At 45.4% G+C, this 20,263-nt stretch overlaps 1 protein-coding gene and 1 long non-coding RNA gene across 4 annotated transcripts in view; one reads left to right on the top strand and one right to left on the bottom strand.

Annotated features, from left to right (window-relative positions):
* The window catches only part of LOC135977483 (scavenger receptor cysteine-rich type 1 protein M130-like), a 46,597-nt gene that overhangs the window by 13,485 nt on the left and 12,849 nt on the right, over positions 1 to 20,263 (bottom strand). The window lies entirely within an intron of this gene.
* On the top strand, positions 3,822 to 11,350 carry LOC135977516 (uncharacterized). Its single transcript, XR_010594982.1, has 2 exons — positions 3,822 to 5,804; positions 8,312 to 11,350. It is a non-coding gene; the product is annotated as an uncharacterized LOC135977516 (long non-coding RNA).

Below are 20,263 nucleotides of genomic sequence, written 5' to 3'. Positions count from 1 at the left end.
TTATCTTTCTTAAACAGTGATGAGAAAAACTGGACACAGAACTCCAACTGAGGCCACACCAGAGCTAAGTAGAGCAGGACAATTACCTCCTGTGTCTTATTACATATAACATTCTTGTTAATACAACTCAGAATGACATTTCCCTTTTTTACAACAGCATCACAACTTTTCAGATTGTGATCCACTATAACCTCGAGATCATTTTCTGCTGAACTGCTGCCTAGCTAGTTATTTCCCATTTTTTTTATTTGAGTTTTCATTCCTAAATCTAATACTTTGCACTTGTCTTTATTGAATTTCAATTTAGTGATTTCAGACCAATTCTCCAGTTTATCAAAATCATTTTGAATTTCAACCTTGTCTTCCAAAGAGCTTGCGACCCCTCTCAGCTTCATGTCATCCACAAATTATGTAAGTGTATCTCTACTCCATCATCCAAGTCATTTACGAAAATATTGAATAGTACCAGACCCAGGACAGTGTTCTTTATTTATCCATAAGAACACAGCAATCACAGAGAAAAGAAATCCATCAACCTCATGAAAAAACTCGTACAGATACAGACAGACATCATCTTCCTTTCCAAATGCAAGCAGATGGACATCATACCAAAAGGACTAAAGGTAAAAAATCCATTACAACTACATATCACACAGACTATGCTGAGAGACTGTGTCACACACTCTCAAAGAAACTGCGAAACCACCTGATCAGCATCCTATACAGCAAACAGGGAAAGATTAAGAATGAGCTCTCAGAACTGGATACTCTCATAAGAAACCAACCTTTCACACAAACTTCCTCATGGATAGACTTTACAAAAACTAGACAAGCCATTTACAAGACAAACTTTGCCTCTCTACAAAGGAAAAAGGACACTAAACTATCTAAACTGCTACATGCCACAAGCAGCCACAACAGTAGTTCCCTTAACCCCCCAGCAATATTGTTAATCTTTCCAGCTATACTCTTAGCCCAGCAGAAGAGTCTGTCCTATCTCGGGGCCTCTCCTTTTGTCCCTCCAGACCCATGAATATGATACAGTTCTGCGGTGACCTAGAATCCTACTTTCGACGTCTCCAACTCAAAGAATATTTCCAACATACCCCTGAACAGCATACTAACCCACAGAATCCTCCCTACCAGCACTACAAAAAAAAGGATTCTGCATGGACTCCTCCGGACGGTCGAAACAACAGACTGGATTTCTACATAGATTGCTTCCGTCAAACGTGCAAAGGCTGAAATTGTGGAAAAGCAACATCACTTGCCACATAACCTCAGCCATGCTGAACACAACGCCATCTACAGCCTCAGAAACAACCCTGACATCATAATCAAAAAGGCTGACAAAGGAGGTGCTGTCGTCATCATGAATAAATTGGAATATAACCAAGAGGCTGCTAGACAGCTCTCTAACACCACATTCTACAGGCCATTATCCTCTGATCCCACTGAGGATTACCTAAAGAAACTACACCATCTGCTAAAAAAACTCCCTGACAAAGCACAGGAACAAATCTGTACAGACACATGCCTAGAACCCCAACCAGGGGTATTCTATTTGCTACCCAAGATCCATAAACCTGGATATCCTGGATGCCCCATCATCTCAGGCATTGGCACCCTAACATCAGGCTTGTCTGGTTTTGTAGAGTCTCTCCTCAGACCCTACGCTACCAGCACTCCCAGCTATCTTCGAGACACCACTGACTTCCTGAGGAAACTACAATCCATCGGTGATCTTCCAGAAAACACCATCCTGGCCACTATGGACGTAGAAGCCCTCTACACCAATATTCCACACAAAGATGGACTACAAGCTATCAGGAACAGTATCCCTGATAATGTCACAGCTAACCTGGTGGCTGAACTTTGTGATTTTTTCCTCACCCACAACTATTTCACATTTGGGGACAATATATACCTTAAAGTCAGCGGCACTGCTATAGGTACCCGCATGGCCCCACAATATGCCAACATTTTTATGGCTGACTTAGAACAACGCTTCCTTAGCTCTCGTCCCCTAATGCCCCTACTCTACTGGCACTACATTGATGACATCTTCATCATCTGGACCCATGGAAAAGAAGCCCGTGAGGAATTTCACCATGATTTCAATAATTTCCATCCCACCATCAACCTCAGCCTAGATCAATCCACACAAGCGGTCCATTTTCTGGACACTACTGTGCTAATAAGCGATGGTCACATAAATACCACCCTATACCGGAAACTTACTGACCGCTACACTTACCTACATGCCTCCAGCTTCCATCCAGGACACACCACACGATCCATTGTCTACAGTCAAGCTCTAAGATATAACCGCATTTGCTCCAATCCCTCGGATAGAGAAAAGCACCTACAAGATCTCTATCAAGCATTCTTAAAACTACAATACCCACCTGCTGATGTGAAAAAACAGATTGACAGAGCCAGACGAGTACCCAGAAGTCACCTCCTACAAGACAGGCCCAACAAAGAAAATAACAGAACACCACTAGCTGTCACCTTCAGCCCCCAACTAAAACCTCTCCAGCGCATCATCAGAGATCTACAACCTATCCTGAAAGATGATCCTTTACTCTCACAGATCTTGGGAGACAGACCTGTCCTCGCTTACAGACAACCCCCCAACCTAAAGCAAATACTCACCAGCAACCACACATCACTGAACAAAACCACTAACCCAGGAACCTATCCTTGTAACAAACCCCGATGCCAACTCTGTCCACATATCTATTCAAGTGACATCATCATAGGACCTAATCACATCAGCCATACCATCAGGGGCTCGTTCACCTGCACATCTACCAATGTGATATATGCCATCATGTGCCAGGAATGCCCCTCTGCCATGTACATTGGCCAAACCGGACAGTCTCTACGCAAAAGAATGAATGGACACAAATCTGACATCAGGAATCAAAATACTCAAAAACCAGTGGGAGAACACTTTAACCTGTCTGGTCATTCAGTGACAGACCTGCGGGTGGCTATATTACAACAGAAAAACTTCAAAAACAGACTCCAACGAGAGACTGCTGAGCTGGAATTGATATGCAAACTAGACATAATCAACTCCGGATTGAATAAGGACTGGGAATGGCTAAGCCATTACAAACATTGAATCTATCTCCCCTTGTGAGTATTCTCACACTTCTTATCAAACTGTCTGTACTGGGCTATCTTGATTATCACTTCAAAAGTTTTTTTTCCTCTTAATTAATTGGCCTCTCAGAGTTGGTAAGACAACTCCCACCTGTTTATGCTCTCTGTATGTGTGTATATATATCTCCTCAATATATGTTCCATTCTATATGCATCCGAAGAAGTGGGCTGTAGTCCACGAAAGCTTATGCTCTAATAAATTTGTTAGTCTCTAAGGTGCCACAAATACTCCTGTTCTTTTTGCGGATACAGACTAACACGGCTGCTACTCTGAAACCAGAGAAAAGAATAAAGCAACTGAAGGCCTACAGGCCTATGCCTTAAGTAAACCTCAGTTATTTCCCTCAAAACCTGGGCTGCCTCAGCTTATCCCAGGAACCCCTGCTTCTGGGGATTCTGTTTCAGTCTCCTTCCCTGCAGACCCTGCCTCACCCCCTCTGTTCATCAGGGCTCCCCTGTTAACAATTCCCAAGCTCTCTGTTTAAGGTTTCCCATCTCAGGGGTCCATCCCAAGGAAGGGGGCTTGTGTTCAGCTTGGCCAGATGCAAAAGTTCAAAAGCCCTGATACCTGTATTGTCAGTTAAGTACCAGTAACTGGATTCTATGAAACCATCGTCTGGTGTCCTGCAACATGTTGGTAGCTCAGATGGGGGTGTGGAAGCAGAGAAAGAACTGACAGGAAGGGGATGCAATACATGACAGTTCGTTAGCAAGAGTCAGGCTAACTGTAACCCTGATAACGCGAGATTTGTAGAAGCGAGGAATGTGTGAGGCGGGTGAGAAAGAACTGTGTAAGAAGTCATTATGACCTGGTATAGATAAGGTGTAGAAGACCTTGTGTAGATAAGGTATAGAAAATATTGTATGTTGGCAAGAGTCAAAACAAGTGAGGAAATGAGATATCAAGATGGCCTATGTATAAACAAAATGCAACTGTTGCTCATTATTGTCTGTAACAAAAGGTATAAATGCTTGCTGTAATTGTTTACCTGTTGAGAGACCTGCTTAGCTCTCTCCCTCTGCGCAATTGTGAGAGTTAATAAAGCATCTGACTTGCTGTACCTAAACAAATAGTGAGAACTCTGTTTTTCTCCGACAATTTGGGGGCTCGTCCGGGATGGCAACGCCCGCAGAGGCACCGGCAGCTGCTACGGATCGTTCCCCTTTGAACCCCATGGCGCCACAATAGAGGTAGGAGACCTTTTGAAATCTCTATTGGGGTGTCGGAGGAGGACTGTCCGTGGGGCCGTCTGTCCCTGTTGGGCTCACGCCATCCGAACTTATTGACTGTGCAGCAAGGTCAGATGCTGAGCGGCTTAGGGGAATTGTTGCCGCCCCCTGTATGCATATGCGAGGTGCATAGGTATGCACCGGTGTTGAGGGGTTGTTACCGCCTCAGGAGGGGGTTTTACCGCCTCGAGTGATGCATCGAGGTACTTGGGAATAGTACCTGGAGGTACTTGGGAATAGTACCTGGAATAAGGCCTTGGTGTGTGTGTGTTTGTGTGTTTGTGTACACCAGTGTGAATTGAGTGTTACCGGAAGACGCCCAGAGTACTCTGCAAAGTCTTTTGGCTCGTGACCAGAACTACTCTAACGCAAGCCCGGTAACTAGAGGATCTTTTAGGAGATCTGACCCACGGTGGGCTAACTCGGCCTGGCATCGTCCGGCGAGGAGGCTACCTGGGTCTAGGAGTGTGTGAACCCATCTTCCCTCCCCTTTTCCTCTCCGTGTGAGCCACTGACAGTCTGATTATCTCACTGGATGCAACAGAGTAAGCGGCGCCATCTCTCTGAGACTAGCCGACGCTCTTTGCTGAAGGGAGGTGTAGGAGGGTCGTGGCCATCCTCGTTAGTCTCTCCTGTGTGAATACCCTGTAGGGAGAGATCCTTAGTTTATGTGCCGCTAGCGCGGACAGGGCATCCTCCTCCCTGTGTGTGTGATTGGAAAATGGGTGGGGGACAGTCTAAGGATTCCCTCTCACCCACTAAGGGTACCCCAGCTTATTTCATGTACGTACATTATGGTACTAAAACCTGCAGGTATTTAGAGAATTGGAATCATTACACGCGTGAAAATTCATCTAAACAATGCCCACTAGAAGGTACCTTCAATCTAGATAAGATCATACATCTCAGAGGAGCTTTTAATCACCAAAAAGCCTCTGACACACAATGGGAGCAATTTGTCTATTGAGGAAAGGAACGGGTTAATTTGAAATTCAGCTTGGTCCAGAGATAAAGAGAAAGTTAATCTGCGTTCAAGGTCAAGAATCAATGCAGACCAGGCTAAGTACAAAGAAAAACTGCTTTCGGCCCCAGCTGACTGTGAAAAAATATAGACATAGTCAAACCAAAGGCAGTACAAGTTACAGTGCTGAGATTACATTTGCAAAGCTTAACTGTCCAGTGAGATCCAACAGTCTGCCTTTGCGACCCTGGAGCCGGCGTGGTTTGAGGAAGATGAAGAAGCCACAGGCAGCCGGCCTGGACTGGAATCACTGAAAAGACACCCCAGGAGACCTCAGGGTGTAAAAGAACTGCCCTCCCAAGGGAGGAAGCAAGTTGGAGATTGCACAGCACCTTCTCTGAACGTTATACACAGACGTGGCCAGTCTGGACGTACGTGTGTGAGTATGAAAGTTTGTCTACTCTCAGCCGCAGTAAGTCTGAGAACCGGAGAGGGATTTAGCTTTCCTCTTTCCACCCCGGCTGACCGGGAAGGGTGTCAGGTGGATCTACCCCAGTCGTAGCAGGACTGGGCAATAGAGAAGTTGGAGAAAAGGGAAGAGTTGTGTACTTGATAACTAGAATTGAGCAATTAAGAGCATAGATCATGAACCAGGCAGCAACTCAAACCTACGCCCAGGGCAAGTTGCAAGCCTTGAGACAGGACTTCCAGGCAGAAAAGGAAGCACTGGCTAAGCAAGTACCGGTCCTTCAGGGACTTGTCAGAATTTAACCATTTGTGTTTGCATATGCTGTAAGAGCAGTGTGTTTGCCACAAGAGAAAACTGAATAGTTAAATGCCAATGGGTCATGCGTTTTGCCCAAGTGGCAAGCCTGACGAGGGAGGACTCGGGTAGCCTTGTGAGTAAGAATGTTTAAGAGAAGAGACCAGGAAGGGTGGGGGCTAGTTGAGAAGCCCACCCTCCTATCTAAATTGGTAGTGAAAAAGCTGGTGCCCATGGAAGGGACGGTTCAGCGAGAAAAGCAGGATCGGGCCCAAGCGGGCAGGCAATAGATAGAGAGATTGGAGAACAGGTTGGAAACTTTGAGGGCATAGTGGAAGGAAAGGAGTAAGTAATTATAAGCATGGGGATTTCAAATCCCCAGGATAATAATTGAAATGGTAAAATGTGTGTAAGACAGAGTCTTTGTACCAAGGTGCAAGGCTCTCCTTTCTTCTGCTGAATAAAGCAACTCTTCCTTATCCCTGTCTGGCTGTTATTGGCTCTCAGCTAGGTGGACCCGATATTTTGGTGACAGTTACTAGCGACTCCGGTTAATGAATTTCTGTCTTATACATTTAGGTGTTAGGTGTGTGGACGGAACTGAACCTCTCATTTGTAATTCCTCAGAGTGGAAGCCATCGCGTGCAATGAAGCTCTGATGTTGAATTGGGATCCTTCTGTCCCGTCCCCTGTAGCGGTCAGTATTAGTAGAAATTCCTGTAATAGGATCCTATTAGGCCATAATTCCCTCTGTTCTCTGTGTAATTCTCTGTTAGAGTATCAGCAGGCAGATGGGTGGGTCTCTGGTAAAACCCTCTAAGGATAGCCCTTTGAATTATATGTTAAGTAAATGGCCTTTACCCAGTGTTCAGGAAAGAATAAAGATTTGAATTTGTTTTTGGGTAACAAAATAGCAGATAAAAGATCTGGTAAAAAGAGAGAGAAGGACAGTGCCCCTGGCTCTGTGTGGTCGAGCTGTCACTTTACTAGGGGTGCATGGAGATTTTGTAAGCACAAAAGAAACAGTTACACCTTGTGTAGAAATTGATGTGGCTAGTGTTGTGGAAATTGAATTGTGGAGAGGATGTGCATTTTCCCCAGAACATGTGCAGTGTATATTGTAGCAGAGGTAAAAGAAATGCAAACCTACCAATATAGGTTGTGTTGTCTCTTTCAGATCACTGGGTGTTTGAAAGCAGGAGTTAGAAGTAAAAGGCAATCAAAAGTCTGGGAAAGTTAATTGTGTCCCTTTTTACATAAGAATTTTTAAGCTGTGGATAGCTTTGGATCTGGAAGCAAGCCAGAAAGCATCTGTATTAATGCAATTTTCTAACTAATAAGGTAGAAGGCACTGAAACCTGGGCTGCCTATGAAACAAATACAAGGAAATATGGGGTAATTCCTCTGTTTTGTCTAAAATCAACAAGAGTATGTGTGTATATAAAGGAAATATTTTAAGCAATGACTGACTACCCAGAAGGGGTAGACCTCTGTTCTTTTGTCTTTCAGATCATCAGAGAAAACGGATGCCAGCTGAACAGCATTCAATGTACCATGCATTTACTGGTACAATAGGAATTATTTTTGTGTTCTTTGTCCTGTCTTGTGGTGTTTGTCTTGTGGCCAGAATTGTTGGGTTTAATATTTTCATAAGACAGTCTAGTTCAAAATTAAATAGAAGGGTTAAATCAAAAAGCAGATACTTGTTTTTATTCAACTTGGAATAGAAAAAGTGTTTGGATAAATCAGGAAAATGTGATATACTAAAGTCTAATATAGTTGCTTAAGTAAGAAAAAAACTTCATTGGCCAGATTTTTTTTTTAATTGAAAAAAATTGTTGTTAAAATTTGCATACCAACAGTCTTTGGAAGCAAGGACATGGAAGGCTAACCCACTCCCCATATTGCCCATGGGATCCTTCTGGCTACTTCAGATTTCTAGCCAGAGGGCTGGGGAGGGAGGAAAGCTATTGGACACCTGAGGTTGTACCGAGTGGACTCCTCAAAAGTGGGTGTGCTTGTCCTGGTTTGTTGCTCCAAAGCTCTGTAATAAAGTTATTTTACTGGAAGGGTGTACATGGCATACATTGAATAATAAGACTAATGTACTGTATAATGGCAATGTGTATGTGTTCATTGTTGGGAAAAGGCGTATGAGTGAAAAGTGGAAGTTTCCTTTGTAGGTTAAAAGAAGCCAAGAAGGGGAGAAGGAAAAAGAACAGAACGAGTTAACTGAGGAAAAATAGCTAGCAAGCTCAGTCCAAAGATAAGATGCTGGCACCATCCAAGGACACTGCCCACAGCTAAGACTTGGCTGATAGCCAAGAAAAGGGGGGCCTGAATGTGCCCAAGCAACTATGAGATCTGCAAAACACTGCCAGGCATTAATGAAATGTGTTAGGTTTCTTTTCTCACAGATAAAAGAAGTGCTACCCAAAGACCCTAGCAGCCCTGCCATTTATTGAAACAAGGAGACTGAGTCTACGTAAAGTCCATCAACGAAAGACTGCTTTGTCTCCACACTGGAAAGGCCCTTTCCAAGTCCTGTTAACCACCACCACCACTGTGAAGTGCCAAGGACTACCTGCCTGGACCCATGCTTCTCACTGTAAAAAGACCCCTCCACCTCGGGAGGACTCTCCGACTGATGATAAGCCTATTTCTCCTTCTCGCTCTGCTGTGTCTTCTGGACAGCAGGAAAAAGAAAGAAAGAAAAAAAAAAAAGACAAGGTGAAGTGCTAGTAACCTCTCCCTTGTCCACTGACAGACCTACTGTGCCTCTGGATTTTTCTAGAAGAAGCAAAACCATTACAGGGTGATGTGCTAGTAACCTCTCCCCTGTATGATGCTAAACCACACTGTTTCAGGAAAAGAGAAGAAGGAACACTTGCTTCACTGAAACCACAAAGTCCAGGGATTCCTGACTACAAGAGACATTAAGAACTGACCCTGGTGAAGAAACAAAGAATTATACACTGGCAGGAAGAAACTTGTGGGACCCATGCTTGGGAACGTGGTATTGATTGGATTTTGGGGTTTATTCTACAGGCTGCGCCCTGTGTTTTGGATAAGTCCTTCAGCATGTATTGCCCTCCCTAACTGGATTTTAAATGATAAGTACCAAAGGCACCTTGTTGCCATTGCCCCTGCCATCTCCTCCATTACACTATTACCCCTGTAACACATCCAAATACAGACAATGCCATATATTTGATAAAACCAATGACTAAGGCCTTCACACTTTAGTGATTTATTTAAATATTGTTTGAAAAAATATATTTTAAGGTTCAGGATATCCCATATAAGAGAACAATTGAATGGATCAGTGGAGATAAAAGTATATGATATCACTACCAGTGAACCCCAAGAATTTATAATTGCTCACAGGGGGCTGCCATTAGATTAGCACAACAGAGGGCTTGGGTTATTTCCTCTAGAAAGAAGAGAGACTTGACCGGATCCCTTTGGGATGGGGCCAATAATGCAGCAGCAGTTTGGAATATTTTTAAGAACCAAGAACATGATGAGAAATTGGGGCAACTAGAGAAGGCCATTGGCCTTGTTTCTGGAGCACAACTAACCCAGGTACAGGCTGGAGTTGGTGAGTTACATGTTATTTCCGCCCTTAGTTCAATGACCCAGAAGTTGCTGACAGAGATGGTATTGAATATCACTGAGGCTGGGAAGGCATTGCAGTGGGATCTAGCATGCTCAGAGATTCAGGATTTCTTGAAGGACCAGCTAATGGCCAATCGGAATGATCTAGAGCACCAGGCTTGGCCCACTGCCCTTACAGACACATCAGGAGTACCATCTGATCTGTGGCCATGGAGACATACTTGGAAACTTTCTGGGTGGAAGTGTGGACGTTCTCAGTGCTCCTTCCAAGCATATGGACCGGTTCAGGGGGTATGGGCTCCCACATACCGAATCCTGCCGGGTCCATGGGGAGGATGCATGTGGGATTGGGTAATTCACCGAGACATCTGGGAAATTAGACCTCCTGGTATGCCCAATCGATTTTTAGTCAGTGCTCCTGGGATTACATCTGACATTTGGATGGGGTTAGGGAGTCAATGGACATTTTGGCCGTTACAACCCCCACAGCTTCAGTGTATCCGTAAACTGAAGCCAGAAGAAGTTGTTACTCTTCATGACTACGTTTGCTGGGAGGGTAGGGGACAAGGAACTACCCTGACAGGACACTTATTTTTTTAAGCTAATGATAGCTGTGTGTATATTAAAGCCACCACATTGCAAGACATACATTTTAATCTCATTACCACTGCAGGCAATCATATTATTTACTGGCCTGCAGATAGAATTTTGAAAGTAGTCCTTAGGTTCCAGATACCCTTTAATTGGACTAGTTTAGTACCTGATCGATTTCAAAATTTGTTTTCACTGTTACCAGAGATTCAGAAAATCTCTGAATTACAAGGGCAAATTCACATGCTTCAAAATATGTATCAAGTTAAAAAGTATGCCTTTCAGACAGCTTATAGAGTACCCACCTTATGTACTAAGTATGATGTATTGTGTTATATGACTAAGGCTGTACAACAACCCCATCATATTATCGCTATGGGAATGATATTGCTTGTGTTGTGCAGGAGTATGTTATTGTTGTTGTAAAGGACGTAATAATAGTAATACCTTTCATGTTCATGCTAATCATGCATTGTCATTACATCCAATCAGAACCCCTAAGGTTGAAGCATCTGATGTAGAATCTGAATTCCGAGATTTAATGCAAATAGAGATTTGAAAATGTTTGTTGTACTAGTAGTACAAAAGGGGGGGTTGTGGAAGCAGAGAAAGAACTGACAGGAAGGGGATGCAATACATGACAGTTCGTTAGCAAGAGTCAGGCTAACTGTAACCCTGATAACGCGAGATTTGTAGAAGCGAGGATTGTGTGAGGCGGGTGAGAAAGAACTGTGTAAGAAGTCATTATGACCTGGTATAGATAAGGTGTAGAAGACCTTGTGTAGATAAGGTATAGAAAATATTGTATGTTGGCAAGTGTCAAAACAAGTGAGGAAATGAGATATCAAGATGGCCTATGTATAAACAAAATGCAACTGTTGCTCATTATTGTCTGTAACAAAAGGTATAAATGCTTGCTGTAATTGATTACCTGTTGAGAGACCTGCTTAGCTCTCTCCCTCTGCGCAATTGTGAGAGTTAATAAAGCATCTGACTTGCTATACCTAAACAAATAGTGAGAACTCTGTTTTTCTCCGACAGGGGTTACCCTTTGAACCCTGGTAGGAAATGTGAAAATAGCAGTAAAAGGGATTGAGGTACACATAATATTCACAGAAATACATAGAATCATAGAATCATAGAATATCAGGGTTGGAAGGGACCTCAAGAGGTCATCTAGTCCAACCCCCTGCTCAAAGCAGGACCAATTCCCAACTAAATCATCCCAGCCAGGGCTTTGTCAAGCCGGGCCTTAAAAACCTCCAAGGAAGGAGACTCCACCACCTCCCTAGGTAACGCATTCCAGTGTTTCACCACCTTCCTAGTGAAATAGTTTTTCCTAATATCCAACCTGGACCTCCTGCACTGCAACTTGAGACCATTGCTCCTTGTTCTGTCATCTGCCACCACTGAGAACAGCCGAGCTCCATCCTCTTTGGAACCCCCCTTCAGGTAGTTGAAGGCTGCTATCAAATCCCCCCTCATTCTTCTCCTCTGGAGACTAAACAATCCCAGTTCCCTCAGCCTCTCCTCATAAGTCATGTGCTCCAGACCCCTAATCATTTTTGTTGCCCTCCGTTGGACTCTTTCCAATCTTTCCACATCCCCCACACCCTTGTGGGGCCCAAAACCGGACACAGTATTCCAGATGAGGCCTCACCAATGTCGAATAAAGGGGAATGATCACGTTCCTTGATCTGCTGGCAATGCCCCTACTTATACAGCCCAAAATGCCGTCTCTGCAATCTCACCTGCCAACTCCTTTAGCACCCTCGGATGCAGCGCATCCGGCCCCATGGACTTGTGCATGTCCAGTTTTTCTAAATAGTCCCGAACCACTTCTTTCTCCACAGAGGGCTGGCCACTTTCTCCCCATACTGTACTGCTCAGTGCAGCAATCTGGGAGCTGACCTTGTTCGTGAAGACAGAGGCAAAAAAATCCACATCCTCGGTCACTAGGTTGCCTCCCTCATTCAGTAAGGGGCCCACACTTTCCTTGATTTTCTTCTTGTTGCTAACATATCTGAAGAAACCCTTCTTGTTACTCTTAACATCTCTTGCTAACTGCAACTCCAAGTGTGATTTGGCCTTCCTGATTTCACTCCTGCATGCCTGAGCAATATTTCTATACTCCTCCCTGGTCATATGTCCAATCTTCCACTTCTTGTAAGCTTCTTTTTTGCGTTTAAGATCAGCAAGGATTTCACTGTTTAGCCAAGCTGGTCGCCTGCCATATTTACTATTCTTTCTACACATCGGGATGGTTTGTTCCTGCAACCGCAATAAGGATTCTTTAAAATACAGCCAGCTCTCCTGGACCCCTTTGCCCTTCATGTTATTCTCCCAGGGGATCCTGCCCATCTGTTCCCTGAGGGAGTCAAAGTCTGCTTTTCTGAAGTCCAGGGTCCGTATTCTGCTGCTCTCCTTTCTTCCTTGTGTAAGGATCCTGAACTCGACCATCTCATGGTCACTGCCTCCCAGGTTCCCATCCACTTTTGCTTCCCCTACTAATTCTTCCCTGTTTGTGAGCAGCAGGTCAAGAAAAGCTCTGCCCCTAGTTGGTTCCTCCAGCACTTGCACCAGGAAATTGTCCCCTACACGTTCCAAAAACTTCCTGGATTGTCTGTGCACCGCTGTATTGCTCTCCCAGCAGATATCAGGGTGATTAAAGTCACCCATGAGAACCAGGGCCTGCGATCTAGCAACTTCTGCTAGTTGCCAGAAGAAAGCCTCGTCCACCTCATCCCCCTGGTCTGGTGGTCTATAGCAGACTCCAACCACGACATCACCCTTGTTGCTCACACTTCTCAACTTTATCCAGAGACTCTCAGGTTTTTCTGCAGTTTCATACCGGAGCTCTGAGCAGTCATACTGCTCTCTTACATACAACGCAACTCCCCCACCTTTTCTGCCCTGCCTGTCCTTCCTGAACAGTTTATATCCATCCATGACAGTACTCCAGTCATGTGAGTTATCCCACCAAGTCTCTGTTATTCCAATCACATCATAGTTCCCTGACTGTGCCAGGACTTCCAGTTCTCCCTGCTTGTTTCCCAGGCTTCTTGCATTTGTGTATAGGCACTTAAGATAACTCATCGATCGTCCCTCTTTCTCAGCATGAGCCAGGAGTCCTCCCCTCTTGCGCTATATAGCCCAGATATAGCCCATGTTCTTTGCAGGGGTCATAGTGGACAAAGAACTGAACATGAGCTCCCAGTGTGATGCTGCTGCAAAAACAGCTAAGATGATCCTTGGATGTATAAACAGGGGAGCAATGAGTACAGCTGGCTGAGACGCATGATTTCCAGTGTACAGGAAATTTCACTACTTTAAAATTCCCTGCGAATTGGAAATCCAGCTAAAATTTTGTTTTGGAAACTCCAGCCCATGGTGTATCCAACATGAAATTTGCTCCCAGGACCCCCAACAGATGTGGAGTGACACTGACATTCTTGTCAGTTTCACCACTGTTAGCATCAGGACAAGCATGTCAATTTCTCACAGCCACTGCTGGGGCTCTGGGGCAGCCTCATCATGTGGCCTGCCCTGGACTGGGGACCCCCGGGCCTCCAGACCCCTTGGCCAGCTGGAAGCCTAAATAGGCAAATAGCCGAGTCCGGGACATTCTGCAAGGCAGGGCTGCCACAGAGCCACAGACCCTGGGACACCGGAACCCATCCCAGGACTTCCAGGATCCCTGATGCAGATCCTGGAGCCGAGCCTTGGTGAGACCTGGGGCTCCCAGGGCTTTCAGGTTCCTATCCCATGGCAGAGAGCCTGAAAGCATTGGCAGGGCTGCCCTGGAGGTACAGACCCTAGAAAGACAAGGGTCTCCAATTCTGGGGCAATCTGTATGGTGGGACTGCCCCGGAGCTGCAGAACCTAGAAGACTGGGGTACCCAGCCCCCAGACAATCTGCATGGCAGGACGAACAGGCGCCACCAGGGAACCTGGCAGGGAACCAGGGACATTTCCACCAGACCCTGCTTGTGGTTTCGAGAAAGTTCGTTGAACCCAATTCACTTTCATGATAAATGTTGAGTTCAACAAACTGGAATTTTCCAATGAAACTCTGGTTTGCCAAATAATTTCCAACCAGCTCGAGTAGGGAGGTGATTTTTCCTCTATGTACAGCACTGGGGAGACAGATACTACATCTGCTTTTAGTGTCTACATTGTAAGAAGGATGTTAAAAAATTCCAGGGCTTGAAAATGTGCCCTACAGTGAGAAATTTAAGGAGGTCAGTCTGTTTAGCTGATCAAAAAGATGACCTAGATGTGTCTTGATTTCAGTGTGTCGATACTTTCACGTGGACAAAACAATGGATGATAAAGGCCTTCTTAATCTAGTGGGGAAAGGCATAACAAGAACCAATGGATGAATGTTAAAGCCAGATAAATTCCTATCAGAGGTAAGGCATAGGTTTTTCACAGCAATACTGATGAAGCATTGGAACAGACTACCGAGGGAAGCAGAAGATTCTCTACCTCCTGAAGTATTCAGAACAAAATTGGATGCCTTTCAGGAAGATATGCTTTAGCCAAACACAAGTGCAGATGAAGTACAGGAGTAATTGGTTTAAATTCTATAGTTTTTCTTACCCAGGATGTAGGACTAAATCTAATGCTCTCTTCTGGCCTTAAAATCTATACAGCTATGAATCAAAAAGAAAGTTAAAGTTTGCAAAGTGAAGCACTCAAACGTTCAGAATGCCAGACTTGTACTTGCCTGTGAAACCTTCATTAGTCCCTTTTGTGACTATGCTTGCAGGTTCATTGTCCAGAACATGAACCTGGCAAAAGCATGGTTGGTGTTGCAAAAACACAAACACTCATGAGAAGTGCTAGGCACTGGCACGTGCATAAACACATTCCAGAAGTATGGTACCAGAACACCCTGATACAGGGTTATGGTGTAAACGTACTCCCCAAAGATGATGAAAGGAAAAAAAAATTACTCTCTCCTAAAGATAAGGTCAGGATGACAGGATGATGGATAGACATGTTTTGATCAAACCAACATGGACAAGGTGGTAACTAGCCACGGCAGAGGGTAACTTGATTTTATCACAGTATAAAAGACAGGTCATGGGGAGAAGGGTGTCGGGGTGGCTTTTTCTGGCCTCGGGGGCGGGGGGAGTGGAAAGTCTCACCACTCACTGAGCCAAGTCCATTGTAAGGGGCATAGAGGTGCCCGTGTAACTGTAGACATTGATCCGGGGAGCTAGTACTGTGCTTTGTCAGCAATAAACCTGAACGAGCGCCTTCGCCACTGAACCGAGTCTGTGGTCTTCTTGGGCATTTGATCGAGACCCGCTGCATCAGCTATCTGTGCAGAGCTGAAAACACACACAGAGAGAGAACACACACAGCCAACAACTGACAATACCTGCGAGGTAGGGACTTGTTATTATCTCCATTTTATCTATCCAGTTCCAATCTCCACTCCTTAAGCTTCTCATCCCCAGTCCCAGTCTCCTTGCCAAGCCAGTCCTGGACTTCACCTCTGGCTTCCCCAGCCAAAACCCAATTTTCCCACTATTCTCAGTGCTGCCCCTCCTCTCTGGGATCCTCAGCTGATCTGTTTCTCACTCTTACCCTTGCCTTGAGTTGTCCTGTCTGCCCCAAGCCCCAGTTTCCCTCCCTGGATGCATCATGCACTCTCAGGGTTTCTCTCTTCAGACACTTAGTTTGTGGCAAACTGGGGTGTAAATTTACCTCACACTAGCCTGCTGCACATTGAGTGTCCATGTGGAGCCTGCTGCTGCGCACTAACATTTCCTTATGCTTGGAAATGGGGTAGATCAAAGCACACAAGTGAACTGCTAGGGCTCCTCTTTGCTACCACACTAAATCTGTGTCACTGTATCGATGCAGCAGCACCAATTTAGCGTGTCTGGTGAAGACGCATTATGTTGATGGGCGAGTGCTCTCCTGTCGGCATAATTAGTCCACCTCACTGAGAGGCAGAAGCTCTGCTGGTGGGAGAGCGTCTCCCGCTGACATAGTGTGATGTAGACACTGCTTTAAGTCAATGTAAGCTCGGGGAAGGGGGTTTGTTTTCACACCCCTGAGCGAGGTAACTTACATCAACATAAGCAGTAGTGTAGACAAGGCCTCAGTGCGCAACCACGCTGTCCTCATGGGCACTTGGTTCCTGGCAGGACAATGCAGGGTAGATTAACACCCCAGCTTCCCACAAACTAAATGTTCATGTAGATCTGCTCTCAGTCTCCCCCACCTGGGCTGCTTATTCCTGTCTCTTTGCCCCCTTAGTTTTAGACTCTCCCCACACTCTGGCTCCTTATCTGGTCTGTCTCTCCTCACCCACCCCCAGTTCTTTCCCACTGGTTCCCAGTCCCAGACTCCTTCTCCAGTCAGTCCCAGTCTCCCCCAGCTCCCAATCTCCTTGCTCAGCAAGTAACAGTTTCTATCCCCTGACTCTTGTTCTATTTCCTCCTTCCAGACCCAGTCTCCTTGCCCAGCCAGTTCCCATCTCCCACTTTCACTCCCAGTCCCAGTTTCTCGTTTCCCACCAGTATCCAGTCTCAGAATGTCCTTCTGTTCCCCGGCCACTCCACAGGCTCCTTGTCCCAATCTACTCTCCTCCTCTCATCGGCCCGGTCTGATTCTTGTCCCTTCTAAATTCAATTCAGGTGGTTTCCTTTCTGCACTGCCTGGGCCCAGTAGGGGAAGACAGTCTCCCTGGGATAGAGTGCCGGGAGTGACAGATGAGCCTGCACTCGGATTGTGATTCTGGCAGATCAGGTGACAGCTCATGCCAAAGCTCCAGGTCTCATTGACTTCTTACAAATGCAGAGCCTGGCCAATTCATATGTGTATTAGTATTGGTCAAAGAGATTATTAAATATGCAAATGTGTAAGAGTGTTTAATCTTCCAGAAAACTAACAGGATGTTATTTGCATTGTTCTCACTTATCTGTATCCCGTTATAACGCAATAGCAAACATTTACACTGTGTATAGCCCTGTAACTAAATAACCCATCAAACGAGAACGAAGTCTTGTGGAATGCAAATGAAGGATTTTCACAGAAAAGTGCTAATTTCAAAGCAAGTGGTCATTGTGTGTGATAGTCGGAGGCAAACACTGTAAATGCATTCCTCGCTCTCTGTCATCAAAGGAAGAGTGCACATAGGTAGTGGCCCTGTCGGCTTGTTTTCTGCGAGAAGAAGCTATAAGTACAGTTTTACGGAAAGATCCTTCATCTCTGGACTGTCTGGATTCTAATAGGTTGGAATAAATGAACGAAAAGACAGAGATCTTTGGAGTTATTCTTGGTAGCCCTGAGAGACTTTGTGGAAATTGGCAGATAACTACGTCTCTGCTAACATTTTGAATTATAGACTGTGACTCACCTGTACATATATTTTACTGCTCTAACCTCTCAATAATTCTCATTTCCTTTTCTTAGCTAATAAATCTTTAGTTAGTTTACTATAGAAGTGGCTACCAGTGTTGTCTTTGGTGTAAGATCTAGGATACCAATTGATCTAGGGTAAGTGATTGGTCTCTTGGGACTGGGAGCAAACTGAATGTGGTGTGATTTTTGGTGTAAAGTAACCATTTAATCCAGCTTTTCTGGGGGGCAAGATAGACTGGAGAGTCTAAGGCAGTGATGTGCGCCCTGCGGGCCGCAGATTGCCCACCACTGGTCTAAGGGCACTGTCTGTGACTCCATGGTAAGACTGTTATAGTAATCTTCCAATTGTCCCGGGGGGTGCTCAACTCCCGCTCTGCCCCCAGTCCTGCTCCCACTCCATCCCTTCCCCAATGCCCCCCCTGCCTCTTTCTATCCCTCCCCCGAGCACGCCCCATCCCTGCTCCTCCCCCTCCCTCTCAGCACCTCCTGCATGCCGTGGAACAGCAGATCCGGTGGGTGGGAGGCACAGGGAGGGAGGGGAAGGAGTTGATCGGCGGAGCTGCCGGCAGCCAGGAGGCGCTGCGGGGGGGATCTTGGCTGCTTAGCACCCGCAAATTTTTTGCATGGAGTCGGTGCCTATGAATCCAGGAGTGCAGATTTGTTACTGGCCTGTTAATAATAAATCTAATTATAGACCACACCACCAGTTTGCAGTGTGTGCCCTGTTTTCTGACAGTCTGCCCTGAGGTAGGCACTCACAGTCATGAGCCCGTCCAGACAGTGTGACACTGATCTTTTAGACTTCAATTAGTTCTTCAAAGAAAGCTGACTTGGGTTATTAGCTAAGAAGGCTCGCAGGCTGGGTGGATAAAGAGCCAAGTAGCCCATCAGCTGAAATCTGATAAAGAAGCACAGGCAGGATGCCCCTGGTGGGGAAAGAGAGAGGGGAACAGAGCTAGCTGAGCCCAGTCTCAGAAAGGCCTTAGGGAAGGGAAATCTTTCTTCCCCTCAGGTCCTGACGAGAGGGCCAAAAACACAGAGGATACTGTACACAGACTGTTGCATGGGAACTGTAGTGCTATTGGTGGAGGGAACTCAAAATCAGTGGCACGGTGAATGCACAATTAGTGGAGTCTAGGCTGTTTCTATTGTTGCTAGAGAATTTACATCTGCGAGGGCCTGTCTGTTTTCTGCAGAATTTCAAAGTCCTGGCAACGAAGCTCATTTTTATAAAGTCCTGCCATCATCTTTATTTTCTAATCATGCTAGGAAATTGAATATCACCCCCGCTTCACCTCCCCCATGTTAAGAGGATGCTGAGTTTTTGGATAGAAACACTCACAATTCAAAAAGGATTGAGATTAAACACTTACCTTTAGATCCCATTGCCGGGGGAGCTGCTAAAATGTTTAAAATTCTAAAGGAAAATATTCTATTCTTCCTTGTGCTGTTTGCACAGGAATTTATTAGTCCTACTAACTGTTTAAAAGAGAAAAGTTAAAAATAAAACTTGCAATGGGTCCATAGTTGTAACGTTAACTATGGAGTCACAGACAATTCCTCCATAATATCATATTCTTGTGCTGGGTAAGGCTGAGATATGCTTTTGGCTGAGACCTCTATGCTACACCAGACCTACATGGTATCAGAGAGCCGGGACAATCACCCCATTGCCTGGTGGGAAAAGGGCTCCATAAACACCCTGCTCCCTGTGCATCTCCCAAGCTACTCTGGCTGGATGCCTGGGTCTGGATTTTAGCCTAAGGGTAAAAATTTCAGATGTGCCTCAGTGACTTCAGAGCCTACATGTTCTTTTCAGGGCCAGATTTTAAAGGACATTCAGGCACCTAGGTGTGCAGACAGGCATCTACTGGGACTTTCCTAATCTCCTGGGAGTTCGGCACCAGGCACATTTGAAAATCCCACTGAGCATCTATCTGCATTAATAGACACCTACATATATTTTAAAACCTGGCCCTTGGGCATTTAGGAGCCAAAGTCTCACTGAAAGTCAAAGCAAATTGGGCACTGAACTCCCATCAGTCTCTTTGGCAATCCCAATGTAAATTCATGTACAATTTTTTGAACAGAAGTTAATGGTTATAAAGAACCAGACACATTATTTGTCAACAGGCAAATTCACTAATTCAATGATTTTCATTAAATGTTTCTCTGACAGTGACTAAGTTTCCCAAATATTTTTCCCCAAAAGGGTCAACTGGCAGCCCCAGCCACAGGGCCCTGTGGGGCAGACAGCACCAGCATCACTACTGCCCTGACGAACGACTGCAGCAACAAGAAACCTTCCACCCTGCAGAGCAGGCAAACTCCTGGCTGGATCAGAGATTCCTGATAAGCCTCCACCCCTGGCCACAGGTCCCACAGCTGGGCTGAGACCCTCCATGACACTGACCCACATTCAGAAAACGAATGGGAAAATGGGAGCCATTCCAAGGGAAAGGAAAGGCCTGGCACTGGAACAACTGGAGATGAGAAAGTGAAAATGCTTCACAGTCACAGACAGAGGTACGTAGTGGCCAGTG

Source organism: Chrysemys picta, unplaced genomic scaffold (genome assembly GCF_011386835.1).
Source record: "Chrysemys picta bellii isolate R12L10 unplaced genomic scaffold, ASM1138683v2 scaf1, whole genome shotgun sequence".
NCBI classification, from domain to species: Eukaryota; Metazoa; Chordata; order Testudines; family Emydidae; genus Chrysemys; species Chrysemys picta.
Note: the sequence above shows the minus strand (reverse complement) of the source record. Positions and strands in the feature narration are given on the sequence as shown.